Here is a 14,050-nt window from a genome sequence, read left to right as displayed (position 1 = left end):
ACAAAGTAGGATTAATCCCTTCCTAAGGCAAGATACTTGTATCTACGTTGGCCATTCTTTTTTATGAAGCAAAGACATACCAACTCTTTCAGTTTGTCTTTTAGTTTGGAATGTGGAATACTTGTGTAAAGAGTAGAAAAGTCAAATGTTTTAATACTGTTACAAGATGAAAGAGAGTTAGATTGTATGTACTCTAAAAGATCTGTGGAATTTTTAAGTATGCAATCTGATTCACGCCACCTCTAGAATAGGCAGTTTCACAATAACTTTGAATCCCATCTTTGATTGCTGATAAAATAGATGGTAATAGTTTAGAAGGAGGTTTCGTGGACCACTTAGAAGAACAAGCAATATACTGTTGTTTGTAAGAACACTTAAGTAGTTAGGTTACCAATACAGTGATGAAAGATCCAGTTCTTCATCTTTGGTTGAAATTCCAAAGGAACATAGAGCAGACCTATGATTATTTAGGATTTCCTCTTTGGTAAGTGTCATGGGGGTATATGTTGAGTTTCCAAGTGAATTGTCAATACCTATTTCGTTTATCAACCAGTTAATGTAATGCGTTTCCCTCAGTTTTAGTTTGTTACCCCGATTTTGCTTTTTGTCCATGGATTTACGAGTTTTGAACAGCGGTATACTACTGCTGCCTTTATTTATGTACGTCTTCCTTCTCGCGCTTAGCCAATTGCCTGGCATAATCCTCGATTGAATCTATCAAAATTTTAAAGTTGTATTTCCAATTGATGGATTTAGGCTCGCGATATTTCGGACCTTTCGATAACACATTTCGTAGAGAAATGTTATTAACAATGTTGAGGTCACCGGTAATAACGTGGCCAGCCGGATTATATGTGAATTGGGAACTAGAACAAGTGCAATCAGGAGGTTTAGACTTGAAGTCGTCAATATCGAGATATCGATAAATGCGAAGTAATACACATGAGTAAAGTAGTTTATTTGAAATGTACATGTATGTCGTATTTAATGCAGTTAATGAAAGTGAAAGCAGTGTGTATTCATTTTGGTTCAATGAAAGAAACTTGTACACATTCTGCATAAAAATGTTCAATAGGTAAAAAACCAACACCGATTATATCGATTTAAATGACAGCATGTTCACATACGACACTTAGTAGCCGACTTAAGGGACTCGGTAACCATATACAACAACCATCACATGCCTGTCGACTCGGATGTTATGAGTTCAATTTCGTTCTTGGTGAAGTGTGAACTAATATTTCGATAGACTGTTGCTGCATTTGATAACATGATAACACGCTTTGTACAAAATTCGCACTTGATTGAAGATATATAGGTTTTGCGAGTTTTTCTAACAACATGTGATTAAAGGAAAGTGAACTGTGTACATTTTCACCAGCTGCCCAGGATGCAGACTACTGATCCACGTTCGTTCTCAATTAAAAAATCTGTCCGGCAGGAATAGGCTAAACAAAAGTCCACGTTGTTCTTTAAAATAATACAATGTCAGTATTTATAATTATTACATTAAAAAAGGTATGATAACAATAGTAAGTATTCTTTTTAATGACAATAAATGGAAAACACATTTTTCTAGAATGTAATACTAAATAATATAACCTTTTAACATAATAGAGTACAACGCTGAATAATGGAAAACGGAGGTACAGTTTTAATAATGTGCCATAACCATGATAACTGATGCACAATTCAACATCAGCCCCTGATTTTAGCGTCTAACAAATCTACTGCAAATAGATTAAAAGAAAGCTTTTTAAAACAATTTAGCTTTGACTTTGCTTGTTAGAAACCATTTGTGACGCTTTAAATTGTATTGTTTTTCAATTAATCCCGAAATACGTCATTGGCTAAAATATTATTCGGTTATTCAAATCTCAGACACTACTTTTGGGTACTGTACTCTCCATCAAATACAACTAGTTAAAGTCAAAACTAAATGTATATGTGTATGTTCAAGATGTTGTAATATAGTGTCAATATATGTATACATTGTCTTTCGTAGGAAATTTTCCTGAACACAGGAACTCCATTTCATGATCTGAAAACTTTTAAACGACTTTATACAAAAAAAAGGTTCCCCCTTGATTGCATATGAGCAGTGTTCTTTTCTCATTGTCATAGTACACAGCACGTGGACTTTCAAGTCCATCGGATTCCGTTAGTAATATTTTACTGTCTTTTCCATCATGTTGTATTATTGTTAGATTATTAGAATGAAAATCTACGACGTACACGTTATGGTTACCGTCTGCTGCTGCATCGCGAGGACATATAAGGTTTTTACTTTCAAACTTCCATAACTCTTCTCCATTCATAAGGAAACAATGCACTTTGTCAGTGTAGTAGAATATCCTGTCTCCGCTAGTAGTGAGGTAAGTTGTGTTACTAGAAGATATTTCCAATGTTTCCAGCTGTCTTCCTGATAGATCCAGGATATTTATTGTACCACATCCAGTTACAACATATAATCTCCCATTCGCTTGAGATACACCCCTAATTCTTTTCTGAAAACTGATTTTCTCTTCGACCTCAAATGTAATGTTATTCATTATATTTAAGAATTTTGCGGTACCGTAAGTCACGACAATACGATTAGAATCCACCATTGCAATACAACACGGCGAACCAGAGACCTGGATGTCTCGAATGTGTTCACCTGTATCGCTGTATTCGATTAAAGATTTACATGCGTTATTCGCTATTAATAAATTACCATTCGGCAAGATAATGCAGCCTGTTATACATGTTACATGCATTTTTGATGACATTCTGTTTTTCATTGATTTTCTAAATGAAGTTAGTGTAGATGTTGTGATTAGCTGAAGCTGTTTGTTGGATACATTTCTTGATAAAGGGACTGGGATACCTATCTGGGCTTGTTGGATTTTATGGTCTCTGAAGTGTAACTGAGAAGAATTGTCGGATACCTTAATTTGGCCAAATTCTTGAACTTCTGCTAACATTTTTGTGATTTGACTGTTGAGATCTACTCTCAATTCATAATCTTTACAAGTATCCATGGCATCCTTGATGGATTTGATCTCGCTAGCAAGCGACTTATTACCCTGATACGTTCCAAGAAACACCTGAATGTCAGAAGAAAATTGTTTGATGTGCAATGTTTGTTCCCTAAGTTTGGTAATCTTTTCCTCTGCTGATTTTAACCTCCGAAGGATTTTTGCATATTCTGATTTACAAGAACGAGAAATTGATCCTAGTTCCAGTAACAATTTTTCTTCCATCTTGTCTAAGTGGGAGTTAATTTTTTGCCGCATTTGAATAATCATCTTTGTAATTTCTAACTCTTGTTTTTCAATTTCCTTTGTAGCGGACACGCGTTTTTCTATACACTGTTTAAGGTTGCTAAGTGTTCCATCTATTGACCCTACAAAGTCAGACAATGCTGCTGATTGACTGGCATTTCTTGAAGCAATATTTATTGATATAACATCGGAACATGGCTTGTGATTTGATGTGACACAAACCATGCAGAGGGATTTATCGTGAGTTTTACAAAACCACTCAAGGTTTTCTCCGTGATTCTCACAAACCTCAGAGATAGAAACTTTTTCAATCTTGCGGTAATCTTCAATCGAAATAATCTTATGGTTTCTCAATATTTTGTGTTTTATGTGAGCCTTTTCACAGTCTTCACACAATCCTTCATCACAATTAGTACACCATCTTCTCGCTTCCTTAGTTGCGTCATCATACCCACATGGACCACAAAGTAATTGAATAGTCGATGCCATCAGAGTTCCTGTAAGGTAAAGTAAAATGTGGATCAAATTTATTCATTCAGTGTATGTTTATTTGTGTTGCTACGACGTTTGATTGAGTTAATCCATTCCAATTGATATTTAATAGTGTGTCTTTCTTTGTTGTGATATTTAACTATTGTTTCATATAAGGGGAAGGTTTGGTACCATTAAAACGTTCAAACTCGCTGTATTCGTTTGCACCTCAAATCAGGAGTCAGGAATCTGATGTTCAGTAGATGTCGAATGATGTGGTTCATAAGTGTTTCTCGTTTCTATTTTTTTTAATAGATTGGACCGTTGGGTGTCCCATTTAAATGGTTTACACAAGTAATATTTTTGGGCCCTTTATAGCTTGCTGTTCGATGTGAGCCTAGATTCGATGTTGACTTGGATTGAGAGTTGTCTTATTGACACTCATACCACATCTTCTTATATTTATTGAAAATCCTTATCCATTTGACCAATCCTTCATAATTTATAAATGTTACCTTTAAATAATTTGGAACTGAATGAATTTTGTCGAACCAGTTTCTGGAAATGAATAAATGTGAAAATTCATTAGGAGTAATTAGGTTTAGCTCACTATTATCTTTGAAAAATGTCTGTACAAAGTGAGGAATATGGTAGCTGTTTTTCAATAATTTAATTGGTTAATAGCGTTTGATTTTTTCATTTTTTATAAACTTCTCATATTTCATTCTGCCTTGTATTTCGCATTTTTTTTTACCTTTTTCACACACCAAAGATTCTCATTGTGACTTGTGACTAATAATTGATGTTGAAAACGCGATTATCTATTCGACAATGCTATACATTTTAAAAAAATAAATATACATTGTAATTCCTGCTTGTGAAAACAAAATGGATTAATTGCATACTATGTCCCCTGACCTTGGTCTCATTCTAAGACCTTAGTTACTATGGTAAGGCTCGGTCATTGCTTCACCAACAATTTAGTGTCTCAAACTACCGGTGCCGAATAAGACCTGTCCTGCCTGACAAATAAGATTCGTTTGAAAATTAAAATACAAAATAACTGGATGCGTAATACCTGCATAATTTCATTTGAATAGTCCTACTAGGAAAATAGTTATCAACGAAAAAAAAAAAAAAATAGTGACAATTTCAAATAATGGTACCGCGCAAATCCCAGAACAGGAACACACAGTTGTTGACATGTAATAAAAAAATTGCAATAGAGCTGGTACGTAGTTCTGTTAATAGAAAACAGGGACGAAAGATACCAGAAGGACAGTCAAACTCATGAATCGAAAATAAACTGACAACGCCATGGCTTAAAATGAATAAGACAAACAGACAAACAATAGTACACATGACACAATATATAAAACTAAAGAATAAGCAACACGAACCCTCCAAAAACTGGGGATGATTTCAGGTGCTCCGGAAGGGTAAGAAGATCCTGCTCCCCATGTGGCACCCATCGTGCTGCACATGTTATAACAAATCCGGTAAATAGTCCAATTCGGCATGTCACATTCATGAAAGGGAAGGAAATTGTAGTTTATCCGATATTATCTGTAAAACGGTTATTCCGTAACGGTCAACCAACTCGTGATGGCGTCTGTAAAATTTACGAAGGGATGATTTCAACTTCACTATTTGGTTTAATAGCTTCATTGTGAGCAGCAACCCTCTATCATGAAAATCATGACAGGAAATGCAAACAATGGAATATCGTATCAATTGGGATGTATATACCCCGTATCCAGTTGCTGCTGGAATGTTGCTGCTGGAATGTTGCTACTTAGAAATGGAAAGTTCACAATTGGAAAGCTGAAATCATCTCTTTTGTTGTAATTTTTTATTGTTTAGTTTTCAACTGACTATCATTGTCAATTTCTAGATTTAAGTCAAGATATGAAGCCGACTTAACTGTATCTGTTTATCTCTTGTTCGATTGGATAGATGCGTTCAACATACATGACAAAGTCACCCACTTTTGAATTATTAAGTGAGTGAACATCATCTAGATAGCGGAAAGTATAGTTAAAGGATATTGCTAACTTCTTATCTTTCTTCCTAAGAAGTTCCTGTATGAAGTCAGTCTCATAATAATAAAGAGAAAACAAGTCGGCAAGAAGAGGCGCAAAATTGGTTCTTATTGGAATGCCAACAGTCTGTTTAAAAACACGTCCTTCGATCGTAACAAATATGTTGTCAATCAAGAAATCAACCATCTTGATAATGTCAGATTCAGATAATTTTTTGTTTGACTGAGAGTGATCCTTTACAAAGTAGGATTTATCCCTCCCTTAGACAAGATACTTTTATCTACGTTGGCCATTCTTTTTTATGAAACAAAGCAATACCAACTCGTTTGTCTTTTAGTTTGAAATGTGGAATACGTGTGTAAAGTGTATAAAAGTCAAGTGTTTTAATACTATTGCAAGATGAAAGAGAGTTAGATTGTTTGTACTGCAAAAGATCTTTTGAATCTTTTAGTATCCCCATCTGATTCACGCCACCTCTAGAATAGGCAGTTTCACAATAACGTTGAAGCCCAGCTTTGATTGCTAATAAAATATAATTATGTTAATAATTTAGAAAGAAGAAAATTAGCCATTGATTTCCAGTTAATAATTTTCGGTGAACATGAAACTAGATTGTACTAAAGAGATCTTAATAGTTAATACAATCATACCACATCTCCTTGTGGTATATATTGTAAACCATTTAAAATGTTTCCGTGTTATCATTTATAACAAAAGTATGTCGTTAATTACAATTGATTTTTCTTGAAAAAAACAAGGAAATATGTCACATGTCCATTTTTCTCTTGGTATTGCTATGAATATATGTAAATCATTTTGATATGGGCAGTAACTTGTATTATATGCTGTGACTGTAGACGTCAGTATATATTTAATTGACCGCTCTATTTATTAATATATATATATAACAAGGAAGTCATTTTGTATGCCACATGCACCTTTCAATAAAACGACCAATATAGGCAAATATGTATGACTGCTAGTGCTCCTGCTTGTAAACGTTACAATAAGGCATAAGAAAAACAATGAGTTAAAGCTTGATCGTGCACACATTTCTAGCATTAAAAAGTAAGATTACAAAATTAACGAACTCAAAGAAAAACTATAATGGAAAGGTCCGCATAAAATGGCAAAGTCAAACGTTTCAAAATATCAAACGAATGGAAAACATTGTCATATTCCTGAATTAGTACAGACAGTGACGTATGTGGAAAATGGTGAACTTAACCTGGTATTACAGCTAGCTCAACCTCTTCTGCGCTTCCTACACACTATAATTCGGATAAAACTTTTATATCCAAATAAAATTACCAGAATACATTCAATTTTAGAGAAGATCCTATTCATCAAACTAGGAAGTGGAATACGTTATAACAAAAAGATGAAAAAAAAACAACAAAACAATCGTCTTCAATTTTTCAATAAATTATGAACTCACAGTGTTTGAAGTAAAATTCAGTTGATGATAATTTATAGAATTTAATAAAAAAACAGAATTGATGTGAGATATTTTACCTGATAATTGTTAAACTATTTGTCCAGACACATATTCTAAACGATGTTTGTTTTCATGAATAGTTAGGAGACTCGCCTTCATTTACTTGATCAGAATAAGACTTGAAAGCGCGCTATGATAAAAGATTATCAATTTCCGTCCTTGTATATATTTTAGTCAAGAACTGTTGACAGCTAAAATACACTTAATTCAACCCATAGAAAGCTGAGGAGTTCATCCTTGATGATGACACACATTGAAATGTCACAATTTTGATTTTGATTAACCTTTTTAATTAAATTAGATATTAGATATTATGCCATCTTTATTGAATTTACATGCTTTAAAATGCATAATAGTCAAACTTATACAGTTTAAAAAATCTCGACTAAATTAGTAAAAGTAAAATTCTATGCATAACGTATAAAATCTTCGAAAAAGCAGTTTATACAGAATCATAATAGATCATAATATACATTTTTTTTTACTTTACTACTCTGGGAGTTTTTTTTAAACGAAAGCTTATGACTATTTTATTTACTATTATAACTATTGTTTGTCATGAGAGATTGTTAATCTACACACGTTTTCAGAATACATTTTGGGTAAAAATATTGATTAAAATATCTCTATTTACATTACATTGAAAATAAATCTTATTTCCTGTTTTCGGAGATTTTATGATAAAAATCTTAGTTTTCGACCAAGAATATTATTTTGGTCATGAAATTTTGTCACTTTCCTTTCAAAATGATGATTGCAGTGTTTTAAATAAAGTTAACTTTGTAAAAACTTCCGGTTTCCTTTTTTTGTTGTTTCTATTAAAATCTTAAGTTGCCTCAAGAACCTAATTTCCGATTATGAAATTTAGTCAGTTTCCTTATATCATCATGTCTGTGATGTTCCTAACTTAGTTGAATTGAAATGCAATATAATGCTTCATTGAGAACATAAAAACGTTTATTTCCCAATTTTGATAGATTAAAGTTGGGACGATACCTCTTATTTCAAAAAGATGCAAATACTTGAAAAGGGAACATCAAGTCGTTGCCTTCAATTTTACATGTGGTTGTGTTATCTTTTGGAAATTATTACTTTAAAAAAAGTTTTCTTCCTGTATTATATGGGGTGGTTGTTGGGTGGGGAATTTTTCAATCCAGAGAAAAACACCATGCTTCAATTTATGGAAAGAATGATGAAATGTGCATCACAAGTATGTTATGTGTATTTATACATTTATAGTTGTCTTTTTTGAATGTTTATTATTTTTATTACGTGCCATGATACATATACCTGGATTAAAGTCGAATAGGTGCTTTAGGTTATGTAGTGAATACTGACATCGTTAGCATTACTTAAAATAGAAAGTTAAAACTTGAATATTAATCTCATTATTTATGGAAATTCGAACATGTCGTCGACAAAATAATATCACAACTAGAGTCAAGATTCTCGTGGGATCCAAATTGCAAAAAAAAAATTCAAAACGTATAGTCCTTAATCAAAAGCTCAAAAGTTTGAGAAGCCCCCCTTATATAATAAATTTAGTGAACTGTATTGATTTGACATGGATAAAAAAGAGACAATAGGTGATTATAATAGCAGTGTATTTTCATATGTCATAGATGCATCGTATTTAAGTAACAGGGTAGCTTTTGTGGTATAAACAGGATAGTTTCTGTTAACTCCTGTTGATGGACATTATCGGTGAAGTCTTTGTTTACCCATTGTTGCTAAATGTAGTCAGGATACGTCATTAAAATCCAATATGGACACTAAGCGATATACACAGAGGTTCTCTTCGAAAGTAAGTGAAACACGGCTTTTAGTAAATAATAAAAATAACAAACTTTCTGTTATGTCATGTTATTTTATGAGGAATTATTCAACTTAAAGCTGTCATAAAAGCTTGCCTGACGTCACGGAAAAGAAATTTTTGAATTAGACCAAACACAATATATTAAAACAAAGTTTGCTTAAAGTGTATTCAAATCATCGTATGACCTTCAGATTAATGTGATCTGATGTGTAGCACAAATATAAAAAAAGAAGATATGGTATGATTGCCAATGAGGCAAATCTCCACAAAAAAGCAAAATAACACAGAAATTAACAACTATACGTCACCATACGGCCTTCAGCAATGAAAAAAGCCCATACCGCAAAGTCAGATATAAAAGGCCCCGAAATGACAATGTGAATCAATTCAAACGAGAAAACTAACGACGTTATGTTGATATTGGCTCTTGAAAACTATCCCATAGGTCACTTATGCGAGCTAAGGATATCTTGATATCTCAGTTTTGAATATGTTTTGAATATGTTTTGAATATGTTTTTCATTTCCCAGTATTGGTGTTTATAGTACGATATCAGCACTTTATTACTCCAAAGTAAATTTAAAACGAGGCAGCTATAAAAAATTACGAAATCAAACGTTAGACTTTATCAACCAATGAATAGACACCAAACTGTCATTATCCTATCGTTGTGCACGAGTTTTTCGACAAATATGATAATTTAATACAGGTTTTATATGACAGTTGGTTTAATATGTTAAAGTATCTTTCAAATTTGAAATTAAAAGGGACGAACGATACCAGATTGACATTTAAAATCATGGATCGAAAATAAATTGACATCGCCATGGCTAAAAATGAAAACAAGACAAATAGACAAATTATAGTACACATGACACAACATAGAAATCTTAAGACTAATCAACATGAATCCCACCAATAACTGGGGTATCTCAGATGCTCCGGAAGGATAAAGTTCTATCAAAACATATTTTGGCAAAATTTTGTGATTAATCGGATGTTAACAATCAACATTTTAAGTACGAAGTGTAAATACAAGAAAGTAAACACAAAAGGCGAAACACCTCTACATTTAGCAGCCAAAAATATAAATCTTGGTGGCTAATATTCAATCGAAAACCAATTGACAAAGGGAGTAGAAATCAATGCCCGTAATAATTGGGGTCAAACGCCACTCCACTATGCTGCAATAGCTGGTTGTTATAAAAATATTGAGACCTTGACAAAGTCGTCTGGTATTGATGTCAATAGTAGAGATATAAACGGATACAATGCACTTTAAAGTCTCATTGCTTCAAACGATGGTGAAAGTGCCGATTCAGATGACGATCTGGATGACTATTTATTTACAACAATGTACAATGGAAAGTTATCTTCAGCGTGTACAGTCATCAGATCACACAGATGATGTCGAAATGCCTGAAGTGTCGATCTAAGAAAGTCTTTGCAAGTTCTTGTCAACGCTGGAATTGATGTGAACAATCAGACTGTATTTGGAGACAGTATCCTTCATCTCATTGCATTTAGGGAGGATAACCCGCAGTTATTAAAGTTTTTTATTTCAAATTTTGCAGACATTAGATTAAATCTAATTAATAAAGAGAATGAAGACTTTTTGCATGTATACGTTTCCCATGAAAGTTTGGAAGATATTGTGAAATTGTTTGAATTGATTGCAGACAAGTACTCAGGATCTAGTGTGAAAGATTTGTCATCCAGTAAAGATATCCGTGGGAAAACGCCATGGACTTTAATGATTGGCAATACAGGTGAATATGCTGATTTTCAAAACATTCTTGACTATGCCGTTTCACCTTATGTTAATGATAACATTGGAAACACAGTTTTGCATCAAACTTGGTATTTTGTATGGACGGTCGCACGCAAAGTTTCTGGAATATATGCTCAAAGGTGGTGCTGACTTAGACGCACAAAACATGCATGGAGAACCTGTATTGTCGCTTACATTAGATGAGGAAGTCTTCGAGATTTTCATACAGTTCAATCCCAATTTTGAAGTTTAAGATAGATGCGGAAGAAGTGCGTTAAGTTCTATCATGAAATACCGACCTCTTGCGCATTTCCTGAAAGCTTTGATGGAAACAGGTACTGTAAATGTTAACACTAGAGATATATACGGCTCTATACTCCTGCATTTTGCAGCGTATAACAATTTTATAGAACAGATAGAGCTATTGTTGAAAAATGGTGCAAATATAAATGTTCGCGATAATCTTCAAGAACGACCACTTGACACAGCAAGAAGACACAAAAGTTTATCTTGCATTGCACTTTTAAAAGCGGCCGACGTAACAGAACAAGGACATACCATTATAGATACTCGAATAACAAACCTTGGAGTTAGGACGTTCGAAGAAATTCTTTGTGGACTTCCAGAGGCGATAATATCGTCTTGCATCCAATCACCACAAGATATTCAGACACTACTGCATTTACCTTTACATTTAAAAGACTTCATGAACTATCTTCTTGAATCGTACCATACAACAAGTCCAAACTACTGCGCTGAAGTAGATTCATTTACACTCGATGTAAATAATCTTATCAAGTCGCTTTCCAAGCAAATCGAGAAATATGGTTCTAGATTTGAAATGTCAGTTTTTCCATCTGGAACCATGGCTGAAAGAACAAAAATTGGCCGTCCCGTTGAATTTTATTTTATTTTATGTCTTGATAAGTTAAAAGATATCACTGACATTGTTATGGCAGACAATTCTATGAAGAAAGGATTTGCGTTCCTGTAATTTAAAGATATACTAGATGTTGACGATTGTTTGCCGTTTACTGATGCTGATGGCTATTTCTTGCCAATTTTATTTTTGAGGTTATTCTATGAATATTTGAAAAGAGCACTGAATGAACCTCATTTGTGGAAGGAGGGAAATTTATACTTGAATGTTGAAAATAAAGTAGGGACAATATTCCCCAAACCAGTGTTGAATTTTGATGTATATTGGTTCGGTTCTGTGTGGGAAAATGCACATGCGTCCGTACTTTCTGTCAAGTGACAGCAATGTCTTTGAAAAATCAAAGGAGCTTTCCTTAAACAAAACATTTATTTTTCATTTACAAAGAGAATTCAGTATGAAGCTCGTGCTAGGTTTACTGAATGCTCAATTTTCGAGGGATTGTTTGGCTGCTAACATATTTAAATTAAGCAATTAAATCCATAAAATTCTATGTTACTTAAGAGGTCCGAGATCACAATTATTTCGTAGTGCATTTCGTTTAGAACATAAATCAAAAATAAAACAAAATCCCACCTGCGCTTTCTCAATTAAATTGTTACAGTGTTTTGTACTACTTTTGGGACAAATTGTATCAAATTATAGAAAACTCCATCGGCTCTAACTCAAAATATGGACAATTTTATGTTTAGGGGATCTTAAAATCTGTTGACAGCTTCCGAAGTGTTAATTTTTAACCTTTTTCAGCTGGACCAAATCTTTACTTCCCTTTAAAATTCTGGACCAATTTTTGAATAAAACATGGAGAAATAAATTTGGAAGGGGTATAAAAAAAAAATTGGCAAGAAACCCTCTGCCAACACTAGAGACTATAAGATTTGCTTTAGATATCATCCACACACGCCTAAGCCAACATTTAAACCAGTTGACACTGTTATCGAAAGAAAGATACATCTCCATAAAACAACGCACATCTGCATATATATTTGATTGTAAATAAATATTCCGCGCGGACATATAGATGAAATTGTCAATTATAGGAAACTGTACCAACATTGCAATACTCTTCAACTTCGAACTTTAGTTGGACTTTTTATTATATTTTGATTGATAAGCCTTTTGTAGATGAAACGTGCGTCTGGTGCAAATATTAAAAATTCAATCCTGGTATATATGATAAGTTTTATTGATACACATATAAACGATGCAATGATTAATGAGTTATCAGCAGTTTCAAAATGTAATACATTCTGGGATACAGTATATTTTCAAAAGCGTGGACAAAAACGTTGTGATTGACTAACAAATAAAGGCAACAGTAGTATACCGCTGTTCAAACACCCATAAAAAAATCATTTAATCATTGATGTGATCTTATTTTTCGTTTTCTTCGTAGGACATGTAGGAGTAATGATGCTACACATACATTTTAGACGCTTAAAAGATCGTTAAACTGTACCAATTTTCTTATGTATCTAATAATTGTAAACCTATGCTTAGTATTTGATGAGGTGCTGATCAAACAAAAAGACCTGAAATATGACCAAAAAACATGAGTCTGCAAACCGCTTTGAGTATTATTGATTAATTATGTAAGTTTATGAATTATGTACTAAATACTAGGAATTAAAGGCTGTCCGGAATCTTACACCATAAAGAAAAATCAAATCAAAACTGTCTTATAAGATCCACAGATAAAAGTTTACACAGCACTACTTATCTTATCCGACACAATAGAGGACCAAATAATTGCGTTGGATTTTACAGGGTGTAGGCATACTCGGGTTTCTCTTTTGAACGAGGCACAACAATATCAGTAAATTGCTTTGTGTTTCTTTGCGCCAGCATTTGCATATCATTTAGACAACAAAGTATTTCAATCTCCATAATTATTTAGATGAAATCGAAAATCTTTTTTTATTTCCATCAGAGTTATTGTCATATTCCTGATTATAATTTTTTTTTATTACATTTGACACTGAAATAGCATGGTATTGGTTGCAAAAATTTGATAATTTTCATTTAAATGCAATATTTTTATTCCAATGGTAAAGTAGTTTTTTTTTTATATGTATGCAATAATTGCGTTATGGGTTATTTTCTGACGTCACAAGGTCAAATTAGCAACAACTGTTGTGATTGGTCGGTAATTGTTTTGATTTCTCAGATTTAGATTATTGTATAGAGTATATATATGCGAGTATTGGCAGTAATTGTTATGGTGTGTAACTGTGTGAGGAGTGGGGTTG

The 14,050-nt window shown here is 33.2% G+C and overlaps 1 long non-coding RNA gene across 1 annotated transcript; it reads right to left on the bottom strand.

Annotated features, from left to right (window-relative positions):
• Positions 1-1,491: 1,491 nt before the first annotated feature.
• Positions 1,492-7,398, bottom strand: LOC143058854 (uncharacterized). The gene is made up of 2 exons (XR_012973256.1): positions 7,295-7,398; positions 1,492-3,763 (listed from the first exon to the last, which is right to left on the bottom strand). It is a non-coding gene; the product is annotated as an uncharacterized LOC143058854 (long non-coding RNA).
• Between the last annotated feature and the right edge of the window lie 6,652 nt (positions 7,399-14,050).

The sequence above is a fragment of the Mytilus galloprovincialis genome, chromosome 14, assembly GCF_965363235.1.
Source record: "Mytilus galloprovincialis chromosome 14, xbMytGall1.hap1.1, whole genome shotgun sequence".
NCBI lineage: Eukaryota > Metazoa > Mollusca > Bivalvia > Mytilida > Mytilidae > Mytilus > Mytilus galloprovincialis.
Note: the sequence above shows the minus strand (reverse complement) of the source record. Positions and strands in the feature narration are given on the sequence as shown.